General features: G+C 35.8%; 1 protein-coding gene across 4 annotated transcripts in view; it reads left to right on the plus strand.

Moving 5' to 3' along the window:
• LOC116173092 overlaps positions 1 to 20417 on the plus strand; it is a 144246-nt gene that overhangs the window by 48679 nt on the left and 75150 nt on the right. For all 4 annotated transcript variants that reach the window (XM_031490371.1, XM_031490375.1, XM_031490376.1 and 1 more), the window contains exon 3: positions 11283 to 11308. The gene's annotated coding sequence lies outside the window, so the exon portion shown is untranslated. The remainder of the gene's footprint in view (positions 1 to 11282; positions 11309 to 20417) is intronic.

The following is a 20417-nucleotide window of genomic DNA, read 5'->3' on the forward strand; positions in this document are numbered from 1 at the left end:
TGTTCTTCCAAATACGAGAAACCATATATTCGCCCTTTTTGAATGAATAAAGTCGTCAATCCCAGTTCGAATTTTAATAAAAACGATTTCTTTTTAATTTCAGGTACTCGCCATCAAAGTTAGACTCTCACTCTTCGCAGTTACGCAAATTTATTTTCTCATACCCAAGTTGTGCGTGCTCAGCTCATATTGTAGTATAGTAGTTCTCTGTTTTTTCCACATAACATGCACGCGATCTCTGATCTCTAGACATAATTTCGTTCACGTTCACTATAAAGCGGTATATGTTGAAATTTTCTTATGTTGCACGAAATACAAATTCGAAAAAGTTTTTTTTTAACTGCAAAGCGGCCACCCTTCTCAAGTCCTTGGACGATATTAGCAGTACTTTCCTTGAAGATGACATAAACGTGTAATCAGAGTTCATTTACCACTTGTCATATTTTGTCCATTTTTATATATTTGGCATTTAGGACATAGTGACTAAGTCAGTAGGTCAAATTGAGCCAATAGGTCAAACTGGTTCGAGAGCAATTGATTCATTTGACCCAACAACTCAGTTATCCCCTGCCGACAACCGTCTCTGTATAGTGCGCTATTGTTTCGAATTATATTAGTCCAGTATCTTCGTGAGTAAGTTGAGTTCGACGAGACGGCCAATTTTTCCTCTGTAAAAATTTTCGATAGAGGTATCTAATGATCCGCGCAGCTTTGAAAAGCTTCCAAGCGTAGGACTGGGAAAATGTACTATATTTGTAGGACCATATGACCATTTTAACATGCAAAAATTTACTAAAGCTGCATACCAAAAGTCAGCACGAACCGCAATGTTTTTTGTACCTTGGATCCTAACCCTTTCGTGGTAACAATGTATTTGAACGGGAGAACAATAATCCAATAATGCACCGAAACCAAAAAAATGTTCACTAACGTATCAATACGGTACCGCTTCGCGATATATCTACAGTTACAAAACACATCTGCTACCTGATCTTCGTCATGCAACAAAGTTCTCCTTCTGCACGAACCAACCACGTATTATTAATTTACTTATAATTGCAAATGGTAACAAATGTAGAAGGCGCCCACGTCAATAAACACGTCAAGATGCCGGCCCATTCCGCGATTGTGAATCCTGTCTTTCTCCCACACACTGTAGTTATACTGCTTGGGATTCGAACTTTTAATTAGTAATGACGTTTTACCCCATATATTAATCTTCGCACCCACAAGTTTGTGCTGAAAAACCCATACGCGATCGACCAGTATAGATTCTCTTCGAAGATTTCAGTAAGAATGATGCTCTCCCACCAGATTTTCACTTATGTACCTCGCCGAATCTCAAATACGTAAACGACCCCCTTTTTCAGACTGCAACTGTTGTGGAAATCGTGCCCTCTTGACCAATATAACATTCCCCATTTTCAACACGTGCTTGGCTTTGCGCAATACGGGACTTTTGAGGTCTGTGAGATCCATCCACATCCAATTTATAAAAAATATATGCATACGCTAGCTCGGTTGCATTTGCCTCGACTTTAACGTAGCGGTCTCGAATATACAAAGAATAGTTTAGCTGACTAATTTTAGCTTGTTACGGGACGCACGTTCCCAAAAACCTTAGTGCATACATAATCATTTTGACATCTCGTAGTCAAGTTTACTTTTTGACCTTAAAAAAAAACCCGTTTAGGCGTTTTGTCAAAGTAATTGGTTTGTAAATAAAGATTTTGGCAACGTGCGATCAATTGGTTAGTTTGGTTCAGTTCTGTTCGGTTATAATAAAAAAATATAAATAAATTTTGATGTAATATTCACATACCTCCTACAATTCATTATATAGAAACGGATATAATAAATATGGTTCTTGGCATCGGCTTCACGGATGTAAATAAATCAATGAAGAGCTTTTTTTATATCTTTATAGTTATTGATCAATCACTCTTCTGATTGATTAAATAGCAAGAGTAATAGTCAAGTGCATTCCTAGCTTACAGAAAGTACATTGCGTTTTTAGTCATTCGTACGACTATAATGTAATTAGTGTCCAAGTGAAACTAATAGCGACAGGTTCTATACGGCATAAATATAAAAAAGTACAAATTGGAAGAGCCAGTGAAGCAGTGCCAACATTCACACGTATAAAATACTAGACGGGATATACACTTGTAACTAATAACTTGTTAAAGTCTTTTGTTGTAAAATATCATCCACTTGGCAACCGTCCAGATACCTCAGTCACTAAAGACACGACGAACCACACTTCTTACATTACATCCATTTCGGAAGAGAAACGGGGCCACATTAACTTTTATTAATCTACATCTTTCTCGTTTCCACATTACACGTTATCATTTTCCAACAGACGTTTGCCGCTTAATTATTCAAGGCTTGCAAGATAATTATTGCAATTGCCTATTTACAACACATAATCTATGTTTTGTAGGTGCTGCATATAAATTGCAAATCTTCAAAAGAGCTCTAGTAACGAAATTATACGGCAGACTCCTAAATCGATAAAGTTTTGTACTTATATGAGGACATCGCCTCGTTCTTCCAGAATTTCCGTAAACCGACTCTTAAATGCATCGTAAGCAATTTGAAATAGGAAACTTTCGTGAAACGTTACTTATATGGCTTACTTCATTAAACAGAATTGCATTTGGCTTGCGTGCCTGACCCGCCAGTTTTCGTTTATGGACAGATTCGGTTCAATAGCTATGACCTGTATAGCGTTTTTTAAGATAATCTCATCCATGGCATTACGGCAATGAAAGCGATTTCACATCGAAATAAGTTTTTAATAGTCACAAATGGGAAATAGAAGTAAACTAATTTATTGCTGTCCATGTTACCATGATAATTGTGCGAAAAGATACCACAAAAAGATATTCCTGAGGTTAGATGTTAAACTGACATTTTAATATGCTTGAAGGAGTAGGCTAAGCCCCCTTTAGCACAAAGAGTGGTTAAAATGATTTCTTTAACCGCAAGGATAGATAAAGTGAAACAAATGATCTAATGACATATGTCATTCTTATTAAAAATGGGACGCAGAACATGAAATAGAATGAAGTTCAAAACAGAAAATAATACTTTTTCTATGGAAACGACGGAGGAACCCAAGGCTTGTTATTTTTGAAGTTTTCAACTCAGAATATTCGGAAGTTTGATAATGAAGTGAATTCACTCGATTGTGAAAACATCCGTTTATCATCCTGTATTTGCAACTTATTCTAAAAATTTTAATATACCACATTAGATATAAATTAGATACACGAGAAGTTTGCAAAGCTTGTTTGGACAAATTACCCCGCACGCAGGCGTTCAACAAATAAAATGGGAAAATCAGATATTTTTTCTCCTTTAATAATCCCAATAATCTGGTCGTCCAACGGTTCGCGAAAAACAAGGTGCACTTAACTCTACACACAGATCATAATGGAAAAATAATCCAGAAGAAAAAACCATAGGAACTATAGGCAAAGTTTGAGGGTTATCGTTATCTCTTTAACAGCGATAAAAACACGCGAGTTGATTAAATCTCATCCAATAACAAAAACTCGCAAATGACCAGACCAGATGTGCCTACATTTTATCACGTTTTACAATTAAATAAACAAATTTAAATAAACAAAACACAATTACAAACAATTCTAAAAGGAAAATGACTACAGAAATCACAATTCAAATGAAATAAACCAATTCTGTGCTTTTTCGTAAACAACCACCCCAGAGTTGCTTTACTAAATTGAAACACTTCTCATATACTGGGTGTCCCGTCATTATTTTAGGTGTTTAATTTTGTGATTGAAATTGTCTGCCATCATACAGTAAACGCCCAATTGAGTCCGGTACAACGTACGACGAAGTGTCAGCTGATATGCTATCATGCCATTAATCGCAATTGTTATGTTTATACTAAGAGAAGGTACATCAATAGATACATTGTACCAACTTTGTGCTGTTTCTTGTTCATGTTATATGTTAGCAAATTATACGAAACGAGCCATAAGCAAGAATTTCCTTCGATTGGTTTTGAGTGTGAGGTCATCCCGAATTAGGTTTTCCTGCAGTTTTCCTAATTCGTAAGGTAAATACCGGCCTTCTGCAGAAGCACCTCTAAAAAGCATTGTGCGAGTCACTCTGTAAGGACGAAAGCCTGTGGAGGGCCCAGAACAAGAGGGAGAATATATAAATAAAAAAACCGGCCTTTATAATCCATAGTAGGAGTTAAATAAGGATTCCAAAATGGGGTAAAATTTTAAACCCTTTCATATGTTGTGGTATTATATGGAAGTAAGTGCTTCTATCATCTCCATAGTTTATCATTTATAGTAATCTACGATAAAAAAATAATGTAAAAAGCTAATATAAACAATTTAATAAAAGAAATGCTGGAAAAATTGCCGATCAAACATTTTAAATGCGTAAAACATTGGCAAATAATGAATCCGGAAGCCAAGAAGCTGAAACTGTGCCGCGTAATCGAGACAGGTTTAATGGATCGCGTTTTGTTTAGAATGGTTTGACTTAATCTTTGAATAAATATTTGTAAGTGCCAAGTAGGCTCCGAATGCCATTCATTAAATCACAAGACAACCACCTACACATAATTGTGTGAACAAGAAGCGCCGCATAGAATTCGCTTTTGATATAATCAACGAGAAGCTTTGGGATGAAGTATATCCCGTCAATTTCCAATTTGCCTCACTCGGCAACATTAACGAATGGCATCCTGTAGGTAAGTAGATAATTAATTAAACGGGAGGAGTAACTTTAAAGTACTTTTTCAAAGTTACCATAATAAAGCGGTAGAAGTTATCCTTAAATAAATATGACTCCGACGCCACGGCGTTCTTAAAGAAATTGCATCCGACATTATTTATTATAAGCCACAAAAATAAATTGTTACTCATCATCATTATGTGATTTAACTCTGTCCTGTATTTGCGGAGACACGCATAAATTTGATTGAATTTTATACTGTAAAGTCCATTTTAGGTTACAGACAAGATTAATGGTTTTAATAGCAAGTGGCAGTTTTCAATTTATCATGTACGAATAGCCTTTTTGTTGCGCGGGGATACGAAGACAGAGAGGGGCCACCAGCAAAATACACCTTTTGGCCTTGCATTGTTGCAATTTTAACCAAACAATTATTATATTTCATAGCCCAGAAACTTCATGACTGCTTTTTTGGGTGCGCATTTCACACCACATTCAGTTGGTAGGACCCCCCGCTTCACACACTCATAATGTCACAATGGAAAAGACACTAAGAAAGGCTTAATAGACACGTGGTTTAGCGGTAAGCGGAAATTTGAGGCGAGAGGGAAGCTTTTAACTTAAACGATATGAAGTAGTTAGTCACTTCTATCGGCACTCACCAAGTGCCACATTTTTTTGTTCAGTACTACGGAGCCTTTTGATCCCGATTGAAGTTTTGTTTTGAATATTCTTCGTTTTGAACGCGATTATAAACGAAAATACACAATTTGTAAATTTTAATCATATTTCAAAATCGTGGTGAAAATTTCCCTTTCCCCTTTTTATTACGTCAATCGTACTCCTTCAAGACGAAGTTGGCAGAAAGATCGCGTCGGAGAGAGAGAGATTGCGATTAGGGGTCTCGAGTAATGACGTACATTTGTTTCTTCTATTTCAAAAGTGTAATCACAGGTAGTAACCAGTTTAATCTTTTTTGTATCAATCTTTAAATGCCGTGTCACATTATTTGCATTTTGCATTAAAATGTTGATACCTATTCATTGGAACATGGTGTGCGCCAAGTGAAAGTATATTATCTCTGTATGTAACGACTAATCGTTTATTCCTTGGATGGAGTACATCACACAGTTCCGATTTTTGGCTGTATATGTTTCTCCCTCGCTCGTGCGGACTGCAGTTTCGTAGGAGTACTAGAAGGGGGGCCTTCAAATTAACTTTTCTTCGGATGAGTATGTGGACTCTGGTTCGTGAGATGACTTTTACATGAATACTTTTACTACTTGCGTTTGCACCTGTACTTGTTCAAGTTAAATTAATGGTAGCCGTTGCTGGAGTAGAGCTTCTTTTGATGTTTTTTATGTACATGCCATTTATCATTTTACGGTTGTTTTGTTTTGTCTAAAATGATTGTAGATGTGTTTTTGTACTAATTTTATTTATCTTGTTTTTCACGTGATTTACAATGCCCCTTGTGTTTCGTTTTTATTAATTTGTTTAATTGATGTAACTCGATACCTGATTTTATTTGTCCAATTTGAGATGGTTGATTTGTGTATTTTTCTTTTGTATTTTTAACGCATTTTTGAAAAAAACGCTATTATATTCGTTATGACTGGCGGGCTGGCTTTCCGGATAAGAGCTCAGCAATTACAATTGCTAGAGACTTTAAATTTTCATTAGAAGCTTTTGTTATGGTGCAAATGTGCAGGTCTGTTTTGAGTTAGATTACTCGTGAGATCGATCATTTTAAACTTTGCTAATGAAATACTGATCTGCATTGTCCGAAATGTCCTGGGAGCGAATTATTTGGGTGCGAATTGTCCGGTCGCAAATTATCCGGAGGCGAATTGTCCTAGGACCGAATTTTTTCTACAGCATTGTTTACTGCTTTCTAATCCCAAGAAAATTGAAGGGAAGGGCCAAAAAATTAGGTCAATTATGACAGGATCATAATGAAACTATTATTACAATGTCTACTCAATAAATACGTAGCAGACGCTTGTCTTATATTTATGGATCTCTGGAAAGCGAAAGCAAAATCACAAAAAAAAAATCATTCGACGTGTTATTTGAATTTAAAAAGGGTAAATTGAATAATCGATTTTATATTGCGGAAACACGCTCAGTGTGGGAAAACGAGGAGAAAAAGGCCTACATGCCTCATTGACTTTCAAGTAAGGCAGTAAGTCGTAAATATCCTTTGTAACGCGCAGTCATTACACGCCATTGTTAAAAAAATATGATATTTTAAATAAGTGGGTAATTATGCGGAAGTGCAATATAAAAGAGAATTTCCAAGGCACTCTCAACTTAGCCCACTCCAGGACTACACCATAACTTCCTAAGTGCTTCTTCGTCCACGTACATTATTTCAATAAAGTAAGACATGTAGTTAACCTGTGGGTTTATTGTATCTTTTGCACTCCTGCATGCTAAATTACCAACAATTTGTCTCGAGTCAGTTATAAAGTCGTACCTACTTTGAGTACCTAGGTCTTGGTGTCCATCATGTTATTTAAGAAACACTCACACCTGAAAAAAATTCGCACTTGAATAGTTCGTACACCAATAATCCGCACCTACAACACCATTTCGCTTCAGTGACAATTTCGCAATCGCATAGTTAGCTGATCTGTAGAGTTCGTATGCGGGTAACTCGCTATGTATTTAAACATTTGCTTTATCTTTAAACAAAGGCTCTTTTACGACCTCATATATCACCTGCTCAGGAAGGTGGGAAAGGGATGGATGTAGAAAACTTAATCGCTTTTTCAGCTTTCGAGATATTGACTTGGTTTCTTTCAGTTGGGTAGGTAAAGTACGTCATAAATAATTTCTTGCTCCTAAATGTAACCAGAATATGTCAAAATTATTATGTCTCGCAATTTCTTAGCAATGAAATTTGTAAGACATTCAACACTCAATAAATTGCAAAGAATACTAATCGAGATGATAATGGGGTAATTAGGCCAAATGAACTATTGTAGGAATCACTGCGAGATGATGCAACGATAAGAAAAAATAATCAAAAATTAAACTTGTTTCCGCATTACTTTGGTTACATGATGACGACTAACGTTTTACGGGGTAAGTGGATATGGACCCCTTCATTTAGCACGGCCCTAACTGGAAAGTACTCATTTTTAACGAGACTGAGTCGACCTCGGGGAAAAAACGCCAAAGGCTTTTTGCTAGCTTAAGAAAGGAACCACTTCCACTAATAAATTCAACACCGTGTTCCCCGGCCATACTCGAAATTCCGCTCCGTCGCCCGAATTGAACAACACCTGCGTTGCTATCTCGCACGTGGCATTGTTTATCGCAAAACCAATTAATTTTTGTCTGATAATAAAACACCTGACCAGCGAAAAACTGTAAACATTACGAATAAATGTTCCTTTATTTATTCGTTTTAAATTTATCATAAAACCAAATACAAGAACTAGAATTAAATGCATTAAACAATTACCGACTATATTTAGAACAAGAACCTAAAATTGAAAATGACAATTGAACAAATTATTTGAAATAAAAAAATTCTCAGGTCTTATCAAATAACTTGAATTATGCTATAGGTATACAGGATGTTCCCGACTACCATTTGCGATATTGCGACCGAACTTTCAACGACACCCCTATGTATTTTACAAAACAATATCTTTGCACCTATATTGAAACTGCCGACATCATTTCCGGTTTCCCCGGAATTGGAGGTAACTTGTATAGACAAATCATCTTTTTTAGCTTTTCTTGCGATAATGTACGGTTTTTGCCCAATTAGAGGGCGAATTTTGTGCAAATTCAAATTGTGCCTACCTTTAGTAATGCCAACCGTTGTTATAATCTAATTTAAATACTTAATATTTTTTTACATATGTTCCCCTAAACGCTTCTTTACTTGAAGATGAACTCGGTGGAGGTCCGAAACTAGTCGTAACTTCTCCGTTTTTGTTAATCGTCATTAAAGTATTATGGGGCGGTATTGATTCACTTCAAACCCCATTTCAAGATGGATCTTTGGTCTAATTACTTTTCAATCCGTTAGCTGCATAGAAGCTTTTCCGAGTTTCCACCTCCATAGTTAATTCTAGTCCCAGAAGTGCCTCCATGACCAAAGTTGGCGTGGTACAGCATTATTGGCCGTATTACTACAGTGTAAAACTAATATACTAATCGAGGGTTCAAGCCCCATGTTGTACAGCCAAAAACCCTTCTACATGCCCAAAGGTATGCCGTGGATTTTTTGTTTATTCGCGTCCGGAGCCCGTCAAGCACAGAGCACCACGGCAGTGGAGACGACACCCCACCCCGAGGACATCCCCTAAAGAAGTTCAAGGTTTCAGGCAATTTTGCAGAAGAGTCTTGAATATCCCGTCCGGTCATGCACTGGGCTGAACGTGTTGACCGCCCATCTCAGAGTCGGGTAGCTACTTACCAGAAAAGCGACCTTGCACAGACTTGAGTAGCTCCTTTGGTCGGTCCGAAGTTACGCAGTCTCTACAGCCTGAAAGGTATCCATGAGACATAAGGGAGCCTCGCCGGAGGTAGACGTATATCCGCCGCGTGGAACCCTCAGTGTCTCCACTTTTTGCTCCGGGGCTTTCTAAAGGATCTTACGTAGTTTTTGAACTTCCGGAAGACCCTATATGTTCCTACGGAAGGCAGCTTAGTTCGAGTGGCCCTAATAAAGAACCTCCTTACGAACCTTTCAAGGTCTAAGTTCCAACAAGGTGTTGTTCTCTTCGTTCCTCGAAAGGTCCACCATTTGTAACTTGCACCTACTGAAGCCCTTCTCCGTTTAGACTCAGCTTTATTCATCTACCTACGACTAATGTTCCGCGCAATCCCAGTTGCTTAAACATCCTCTTTGCTACTAATCAATTATGGAAGCTGTCAAATGATAAGTCACTTACACTTCTAGATGTACCTCACTGTTTAAAAGCTTGGTTTCTTAAAGGGATAGGAGCCTAAAACCCGCGAGCAATACTCGCAAGAATAGTTTTGAAACTTGATAAGCCTTACGGTTTAAGTTTCAATTTAGGTCCTACTGTCAACATTATTTTGGAAAAAGTTAGGTTTGCTATTGCTCATTTAACGCATGTCAAGTGGCCGAAGTGTGCAATTTTGCACGAATTAAAACGATCGTATAATATAGCTAGGGAGAACCATTGTTTAGTAAAGTGTGTTTGAGCTTCCTTGATTCAGTATTTCCCCTCATTCATGTTTGGCCCGGTTCCATGGAATTCCTTTTTCTGTACGATTTTAATTATTGCTTTTTTATTATATCTGTATCAGAATCGCCTGAGGGTGCGAAAAAAGCGGCATAACACGCCGAGCTTTAAAGTTTGCTAAGTAACGTTACTGCAAATTTGACAATGTAAACTACAATCTGGGACTGACATAATAAATCCTCTCACATCACATACAAATGCAAAAGATGTCTTTGACTCGTATCCTTTGTTGGAAGCTTTCACAAACGCGCGTGATTTATAGTAGGTATGCTGCCAAATCTGTTCCATCTCAGTACTGATTGAAGTTTTTAATGAATGCACCAAAGGGTAGAAGATCAAATACGTTTGATATTTCCTATAGATATGCCAGCATTCACGATGCATTTAATACCTTGCTTGAAAGATACTTCCTATTCACCCAAACCAACAGCGTTTCATATTGTTTATACGTTTGGATTTTGCAGGTGCCACCATTTTCTGCATATGCAACAAGCCACTGAATGGGCGCCGTAAACCAAACGTCTTAATAATGTCATACATTCTGAAATTCATGTTAAGTTGTGATCTCAAAATTTAATTCAAAATTCAGGACAATTCTTATTGTATTTACATTGTTCTAATAACCACAGCAAGCTGTATGGCCAGTTACGCTGGATGCTTTAATAAAAAAAAAATGGGCACCGTCTTTTTCAACCGAAGTCTTTTATTTACAAATACGGTGGTTGTTATACGCAAACGTCAAGTGACATTTCCATGGCAATTATGGAATTTCAAATAGTCAGCTTACTAAAAAAATGTATTCGAGTATAACGTTAACATGATTTCATTTTATTTCCCTTATCTTTAAGTTATATTGCAGGTACAATAAAAAATACTACAAGAAACGCGTGTATTTTTGCTCTTTAAAGCACTTGCACCGTTGTGCCTGTTACAATGATTATAAATATTTAGCCTTGTGACTTTATATTGAATACTTTTATCTGTGAAATTTTGCACGCACTTGGTCGGTCGGAATTTTTGGAAGTTGTGACTTTCTGCTATATCCATGGAGGCTTTCGATAGCAAAACTGGCATCACCAGCCAAAAATTACGAGATTGATTATTCATAAGTACAGCGTTACTACATTACTCCAGGAAAATGTTATTCCTCCAGTTGCGATAAACTTAATTTTAGAACAAATTGTCCTGAAAGTTGCTAAAGCTTTAACGAAGGAGGATAATCTTTTCTTCTGGTTTACAGGCGTACTAATCTCACGAACAAATTTAATTATAATCTAATCGATATATACTTGAAATGCCTACATTGTGTTTTTGTTTCAGATTCGAGAACCGCAGTTTCAAAAAAGGTAAGATTCCAATACAGAAATGAAAAAATTGTACATTATAAAAAAGTCAGTTATAAATTCCGGTTTCGCAATTTCACTTTTAAAAACAGACATTGGACGAGCGCAGGCAGTCTTTTCAGCTCGATTGAAAGGAACAATGTTGTGATACCGGAGTGGGCTTGAATAAACCCCTTTTATTAAAATAAACATCCATTTAATTGAGCCCCTGTAGTTTACGCGTTTAATTCCCGCACAATCTATTTTGATATACCGCCTACTTAATTGAGCGCTAATTTTTGCCAGTTTCCTTATTTTGTATTGCAATTTGGGTCGTATAAATGTTTATATCCTCCATCAATTTATATGTTCTCCTGTATAGGGGACACCTGAACGTACAAAAAAAATAGGTACACAACGGGAACGTTGCGAGTATTATTGGTTTTATACATAATTTATGAGAAAGAAGTAAAATACACGCATGTATCGGGTTATTTACCACGCACTCGCTACGATGTGAGCTTATTGGAGGTATAAACTATTATGGGAATACAATGTTAAACTTTAGCTTAGCAATAATTTCAAAATTAAGTTCTGTCTTGCTGTTTTTTGTGAAATTACATGTCTATTTATATACAGTGCATGCTATGAGTTCGTTGTTCTTGACATCTAGTATAATAACTCCGAATTCGTGCTTGGTACCAATTTGCCAAATTTTGATACGTACCTATTGAGCAAAAAATCTTGTCTCTACTATTTATGCGAATAATAAATAACATGGAATACATACCTACAATGACATTACTTTCAGTTTCATTTTATTATAAAATATATCTGCTATGAGTACAATAAAGAAAAATACAAAGAGGAATTTCAATTTTAGTTTTAATGCATATGTATAAACAAGATTATATTAATTGAAGAAATGGCAAAAAAACAAACATATTCTTATTTGCGAACGTATAGAAGACTTTAGTATGTTTATATACCTTGAGATTCACATGCTACGACTACAGTCCAGAGCTGGGCAGAATACCTTCAAAAAGTATTTGAATACTAAATAGTAAATACTTTACACAAATCAAACGTATTTGAATACTAAATACTTTTACGTCCAGCACAAGCGAATACTAGATATAGATACATTGAAAAGTATTCAAATACTTTAAAAAATAAGTATTCAAATACTTTAGAATGTATTCGAATACTTTCAAAAGTGTTTGAATACTTTCAAAGGTATTCGAATACCTTGAAAAGTATTTCATTATCTTACTTTGAAAAGTATTCGAATACAGTAAAAAGTATTCAAATACTTGTCACTCAAATACATTAAAAATTTAAAATAGTATACTAGATAAAAGGCTTAATACTACTTAAAAAATCAAGTTATACTTTGTATGGGGTTAGCTTTTTTTATATTTCTATTGTTATATACAAATTTAAGGGGAGTAAAACCGTATTATTATTATTATATTATTATATAGGAGGTACCTAAAATTTTCTTATAGAATGTGACCTGTAGAATCCATAATTTCAAACAGTTCCAAGATTGGGCTACTAGTTCAAAAGTTACAGCCCTTTGAATTTTCTTTCGGAATTGGTTTCTAGTCTATAACTTTTGATTGAGAAGTCTGATCGAAAAAGTACGAATTGTTTTGGATTCTACGCACCAAAATTAATAAGAAAAAGTGTTTTCCCGAGAATTTTTGGTGCAGTCGATTTTTGGTAAAAAAGGAAGGTTATACACTGCCTTTTTTTGAGCCCCGAAAAAAAAATTGTCCCAGATCAACCCGGAAAAAAATTTCCTTATAGAATGTGGCCTGTAGAATCCATAATTTCAAACAGTTCCAAGATTGGGCTACTAGTTCAAAAGTTACAGCCCTTTGAATTTTCCTTCGAAATTGGTTTCTAGTCTATAACTTTTGATTGAGAAGTCTGATCGAAAAAGTACGAATTGTTTTGGATTCTACGCACCAAAATTAATAAGAAACAGTGTTTTCCCGAGAAATTTTGGTGCAGTCGATTTTTGGTAAAAAAGGAAGGTTATACACTGCCTTTTTTTGAGCCCCGAAAAAAAAATTGTCTCAGATCGACCCGGAAGAAAAATTTTCTTATAGAATGTGGCCTGTAGAATCCATAATTTCAAACAGTTCCAAGATTGGGCTACTAGTTCAAAAGTTACAGCCCTTTGAACTTTCTTTCGAAATTGGTTTCTAGTCTATAACTTTTGATTGAGAAGTCTGATCGAAAAAGTACGAATTGTTTTGGATTCTACGCACTAAAATTAATAAGAAAAAGTGTTTTCCCGAGAAATTTTGGTGCAGTCGATTTTTGGTAAAAAAGGAGGATTACACACTGCCTTTTTTTGAGCCCCGAAAAAAAAATTGTCCCAGATCAACTCGGAAAAAAATTTCCTTATAGAATGTGGCCTGTAGAATCCATAATTTCAAACAGTTCCAAGATTGGGCTACTAGTTTAAAAGTTACAGCCCTTTGAATTTTTTTTCGAAATTGGTTTCTAGTCCATAACTTTTGATTGAGAAGTCTAATCGAAAAAGTACAAACTGTTTTGGAATCTACGCACCAAAATTAATAAGAAAAAGTGTTTTATCGAGAAATTTTGCTGCAGTCGATTTTTGGTAAAAAAGGAAGGTTATACACTGCCTTTTTTTGAGCCCCGAAGAAAAAATTGTCTCAGATCGACCCGGAAAAAAAATTTCTTATAGAATGGGGCCTGTAGAATCCATAATTTCAAACAGTTCCAAGATTGGCCTACTAGTTCAAAAGATTTACTGAAATCTCCTAAAATTCTAAGTCAAAGATCAATGGCAGTAAGTCGACGAATATAATAGTTACCGACATTACTTAATGCCTTTCTTAAATTTACACACCATTCCCGCTAAATATGCTTTCCTAAATTATATTTGTGCGGTTTTGCATTCCAAGGAACTTAATGACCATAATGATACAGTATCAACGAGTCCCCCCTGCACATTTTTGCTCGTATAGATGGGGTTGTTGATTGCCATAATGAACCGTGTGCATTACGGCTTCTTTATGGATCCCTCGGGAATACTTGAAAGCATGTATTTTGAATGTTATATCTTCACGAGACAATCATTTAAAATTCGAGCTTTCCGATGTGAGTATTTTTTAGGCGCTGTTCCAACCGTTCTGAGGGTACTTACGGTTCCTAATTACCCCGCTTTGTTTAAACGATTTTAGTTTAGTTAAGGCAAGCGGTATAGTTATAATTAACGTAACCGAGTGCAAAATTTACTTCGTTCCAAAGTGGTGTTATTAATTGCTTGTAAAGTTTTCCTTTAACTGACGTGTAAAAAAAACGCCATAGTGCATGTTCCGAAGTCTTGGGGCGTTGCAAGTGGTAAAGTTGTGGTTGTATATTTTAAAACGTTTATTTTTTTCTTTAGACAAATCACATCAGGGTTATCCGGAAAATACGTAAATATTGCTGTGCTGCAATGGTACGCTCAAAGCAAAGCAAAATTGAAACTGTTTTTATAATCTCTTTTCGTTTACATCCGGAATCTGGTAGAAGAAAAATCCCTAATATTGACTTAAACTTTTTTAATCTGAGAAACTCGGTTTATTACACAACTCTTGATTAGCACCTAAAATAAATCTCTGACATGAAGACCTATCGGGGTCGCACAAAATGGATTGTGATAAAGGATTTTCTGTTGAATGTTCAAAACGACTCTATGTAAATCGTACGTGATAGTTTATTGCGTTAATTACTGAAGGAAAACTGTACCACCATTTCGACGAAATTATTGTCGTGAGTTGCCATTACGAGCATAACTAATAATAATTGGAGTATTTATGAAAATAGGGAATTTCACGTGTAGCGGAATCGACCAGCCGGCTGATTTATTTTTATTCGGAAAAATACAAACCTCTTGTGGAAAGTTTTAATTTGTAGCACTTGCATTTGTGAAATACGATTGGTATCAAGCGTATCAGTACAGATCATTTAATCCTTTGGCCAAAGGTTTGATGCAGTTTAATGCATCCTCCGTTGACGAATGGGGTATGAAATGAGAAACCAGAAACCTTCTCTTCAAACTCACGTACCTACTGTGTTATTGCACCAAAATTTATCGCACATTTTTAGTCAGTTTTCTTGACAGGCTGCAGGAATTTAATTGCTATATGCAATTTTTTGCTCAAGCTACACTATATAGGTACGTAAGGATTTCAAAGATAAAATTGTTAAGTAACGTGTCACTTTTAAATCTAGCACAAAAGGAACTGCACAATTTGTTAACCTACCAGGATTGGAAATTGAAAGTAATTTCGGACAGTGAATATATCTTTTTTTCTCTACCGTAATTTGCTACGGCCTACACAAACTCTTAAGTCTGTTCCAAAAATTCCTTAAATAATGGATCACTTCGTGTCGTCTCCAAAGAGAAGCACAAAATTCGCGTTGGCGTTTACGGATATACGAAAATATTTTCTCATCTTTCACACTAATTAGTGAACCCGGTGTGCTTTATTTACTTGAACGAATTTTACACGGTAATTACGACCAATTTATAATAAAACGTCGTCAAATTTTCAGTTTAACAGCTTCGCGGGTGATTATTCTCATTTTTCGCCGATGTCTGCCTTTGGGCGTTTTTCCTCGTCTCTTTTTATATAAGAACGGTTTTGCCCAAATTAAATTCGATTGCGTCGAGAGTATGGTGAAAGTGGCGCAAGATAGGATTACTATAAACGCATCCTCTATACGTTTTAGGTTACCCAAAACGAAACCCGTTCAAACAAGATCGATCGCGTCCTTTTTTTTCCGGCCTATGCCGTCCCAGAGGATGTCGTTGGGGAGTTCAAAGTCGTGTCGAGATCGGACTTCTGATTAGATGTGTAATACTCTTATCATCTGGAGAGTATTATATTTGCATAATCTAATTACGTACATGCAGGGTTTGTTTTAGTTCGCCCTTCCACCGCGCGGCAGCGTGCATCACCTCGTGATCCTACTCTATTATATACCACCAACGGTTTCACAATTAAAATTTACCAGCAATTAGAGAATCTTGATATTGGTGTTATATAAATTGAAAGTCGATATCTCATGAAACAAATTACTCGATATTAGGCCGATTGAAAGATATTGGGAGAGATAAAAATGTCCAATGTGTACGAGGACATTACCTAAAAATCAAAAAGTAATTATACAATGCTTTCACAATGAAAGGCACAAATTCCTTAGTTTCGGTTTTTATGACTTCTAGAATATATGAGGTCGGCATTAATTTTTTAAAGGTGGGAGGTACTTGCAATTCCATGATACATTTTTAATACTTTTCGTATAATCACACGCCTAAAAGATGACATGCGACAAGAAATACGGATTATCCGTTCATTGGAAAATGTGCAACTGGAAACGACCTGTCGACTTCGAAAATGCCTATAGAAACTTTGAATATAAGTTATAATCAAAGCCTAGAAGTAAACTGGTAAGAAATACAGCACGAATTGCAACAAGTAGGTCAATTTTTGTTTTCATCTCGTATGTTTCATAGGTCTATTGCGTCTTGTTACATTTTTAATGTAAAAAGACACAGCACTAGTCGACGTTTCCGAGGATTTTTTACTCTGTGGACTAAACGAACGTATTTATTCAATTTAAGGGACTAAAGCGTCACTTTTCTTCCCAGAGGGATAACAAGTAAACGAGAGATAAAAAGCGACAGTAAACAAATAAATGTCAAATACAACCACACGCGTAACACAATTTTGGTTAACTTAATTCTGCACAAACTTATTATAAAAATGACGAACTGCGACACCAACAAAAATAAATAGGGCTGACTGCCCGAGATTTAGCGTAAACAAATTTACACGCTCTTTAACCGCCGCGTAAAGTAGCAGCAGCAGCAGCGTTTTCTTGTTGTTTTTAGTATTTTAGGAAACGCCACTACCATCACAAAATAAAACTCTGTCTTTAAAAAATTTGAAATAAATATCCAATCACAACGGAACACGCCAAACGTCGTCACTTCTCCAAATGAAACGCGAAATTCTTTACAAAAATCTGCGTTTCCTTATCAGCACCAGAACACGTGCGTTAATTAAATTTCGCCTGATAATAAACCCTTATCGCAAACGACCAGATGTAATCTTTTTCAATGTGTCTTACTTCTAACACCTTATCTAAAATGAAACATTTACAAAAGCGATAACATTTAAACGCATGTAACAAAAGGGAAAAACAAACACGGAAGTACAAACTCAAGTCAAATAAACCAACCTTTGTTTTAGTTGTAAATAACCAACCGGATTTACTTAATAAATTGAAATAGTCTCATATACAGGTTGTCCCGTCATTAAATTTTGTCTAAGAGTATCTAAAGTTTTATTCAGTGTAAATCTGGTTGGGTTGGTTGGTTTATTTTGCTTGAATTTCTTATCTCAGTGTCTATTTTTTCCTTTTAGAATTGTTAGGATTGCGTATTACTCTCTTGTTTAAGTGTTATCTCTTTTTTAGATTGTTTACTTAGATTTAGTAGTGAAATGCGAAATCGCGTGCGAAAATGGGAGTCTTATCAGGCGAAAATTAATTTACGCGTGTTTTACGACGTGTGCGTTATTGTCCGCGTAATGCGTTCCTTAGAAGCTGGTGTTATCATGTCCGTTGTGATTGGCGAGTTATTTGAAATTGTTTTAAGGAAAGAGTTTATTTAATGATGGAGGTAGTGTTTCTTTAAATGCAGAGTTCCACGTAAAAAATGCGGTTGCTGCTGCTGCGAGTTCCACGACGGTTAAATAGCGTGTAAATTTGAGACTTTTAGTACTTGTAGTATGCGTGTGAACGGCAATGTTTCAGGTGTATCCGAGATGCCGGTACCCAGGGTTTAAGGTCTTAGGTACAAACTATGATGAATTCGACTACAGTCGTTATTTTAAATGATTAATTGTGAGCAAAATAGTATACAGGTCCGTGGTTCATAACCCATAAGCCCTCGGCGTAACTAATGAACCACTTCCCAGCTTGGTATGCAATCTACTATTACGCAAAACCTCGGGTAATCTGCCCTAATCGTTTTGTTGAAGACACAGTTCCTCGATTTTGAAAGAAAGTGTGTAAAAAAAGTTAAGCAATCTTAATAAAAGAAGTTATGTCGTCAAGTAAACTAGTAATAGTTTGTGGAAAGTTTTGAAAACGGTTTGTCCGTATTGAGAAAAAGTTATATCTAATAAACAAAGCAGTTGTCTGCTCACTTAGTGAAAGTTAAATGTTTTTACCGTCCGAGCAGCCATCGGATATTTTTTTCAACTTCCAGTTTCATTCATTGAGTTCAATTCAATATAGCAAACGTGAAGTTTCCTGAAACCGTCAGCGAGTGTTTTCTTTGTTTTTGATAAGTGCGACTGAAAATCGCAAATCGTGTACAACCAAATTATTGGACTATTGAATGACGTATAGTCCTTGCGAAGGAACATTTTTGGTTTAATTAAATTTCAGTTATACGACGTAGAAAGGAAAGTTATCTTTTGCATAAGAAATCAGTAAAAAGTAACTGGGTAATTTTGATAGTATTCGTTGAATTTGGGGCTAGTAAAAAACAGTGTCCTGTAAAGAAAGTTCCCGTCCTCCCGTCCGATGCTGAGTTGCCCTCCTATTCCTAGACTTTTGTACTCTCTTTAAGGCTTGCTTGCCTTTTCCGCCTAGGGCTCTTCGGACTCCCTTTAGAAGATCGGGGTAGGATTTTCCCTCCTCCTGCACAGTTAACCGTTTCTCAATCAGTTTTATTTCAATGAGTGACTTAATTTGTCGGGATTTATTTTTAAAATTTTCGTTGATAAAATTCAGATAAGAAAGTGAAATTTAAGGTAGGTGAGGGACGAATTAAGATTTTCAACCCTAGCTTATTTCAACCCCAAAATTACTGCAAAATTAATAATTGTGGAAGAAATTATGTTTTAATGCTTCCTCAGAATCATAAAACAGGTTTTTTTCAGTATTTCTTGAACCCTTTCCTCGAATTACTCCACCAGAAACAAGGCATACAAAAAATATATTGTGTGTTCACAGTGCGGGCACAATTGCTTCAGGCCATGTACCCGCCTAGGTCCATCCTTGGAATCGTGACTGCACCAAGTGCACGAAATCTTTCCTCTATTACATCTCTTATGTATTTAAAATCATAGGGGTTGTAGTCGTGTGATGAAATATTTAATTGTGCACGTTGTAAAATATTTCTGATTTGCAAAAAAAGTCATGGAAATAAGACTTGTCCATGAGAGGATTAAGGAACACATAACAGTGGCGGATTTACCAATAGGCTGAGTAGACGGCAGATTTTAGTGTGAGCAAATTTGGCCCAGCAATTTTTACTTAAAAAAAACCTTATTATACAGGGTGAATTATTTTCCATTTTCACTATGGGGATTTCGTAAACCGTGAGAGATACAAAATCGCAAAGTTATGCAGAATTGTATGCCTCTGAAAATCTCTTGTAGCTCTACAAATAGGAAGTTACAGACAAAAAAACGAAAAATGTAAATTTTTATGACTTTTGGGTTTCGAGTAAATCTTATCAGCTTTCTTATGTCTTATGGATGCCGTATTGGATTTTTACACTTGATAGAGAAATAGTTATTTACATATGAGTATGGTAAATCAAGGTTTACGTTAGCGAGTGAGATGTTTACTGCCGAAGCGTAGCTGAGGCAGGAATTTCGAAACGAGTAACGTAAAATAATGTAAAACTTTTATCATACTGCTCTATTTCTATTAAAATACCATTTTGATTAGAATGTTGTAGGTACACATTAAAATAAAAGCAAAAGTCGATCACTTGATTTGTTTGATGACAGTAGTTTGACAAATATCAATGCATACGTTTAGATGGATGTCAGTTACAGTTGCTAGGCAAAATTTCCAGTCTGGTAAAATACGATTTACCAGACTCAAATCAGTCTGGGAAAGCGGCGATTACTAGATAGTATGAAATAAAAAATATTACAAGATCACCGAACTAAACACTTAATATTTCATGGAAATTAATCTTGAATTTTTGCATTGAAGTTTACAATGTATTTCTTATGGCAATAATTCCATGTAATAATACCTAGCATAATTTTTGTAGGTTATACATAGAAAA

This window comes from Photinus pyralis, unplaced genomic scaffold, assembly GCF_008802855.1.
Source record: "Photinus pyralis isolate 1611_PpyrPB1 unplaced genomic scaffold, Ppyr1.3 Ppyr1.4_LG6, whole genome shotgun sequence".
Lineage (NCBI taxonomy): Eukaryota > Metazoa > Arthropoda > Insecta > Coleoptera > Lampyridae > Photinus > Photinus pyralis.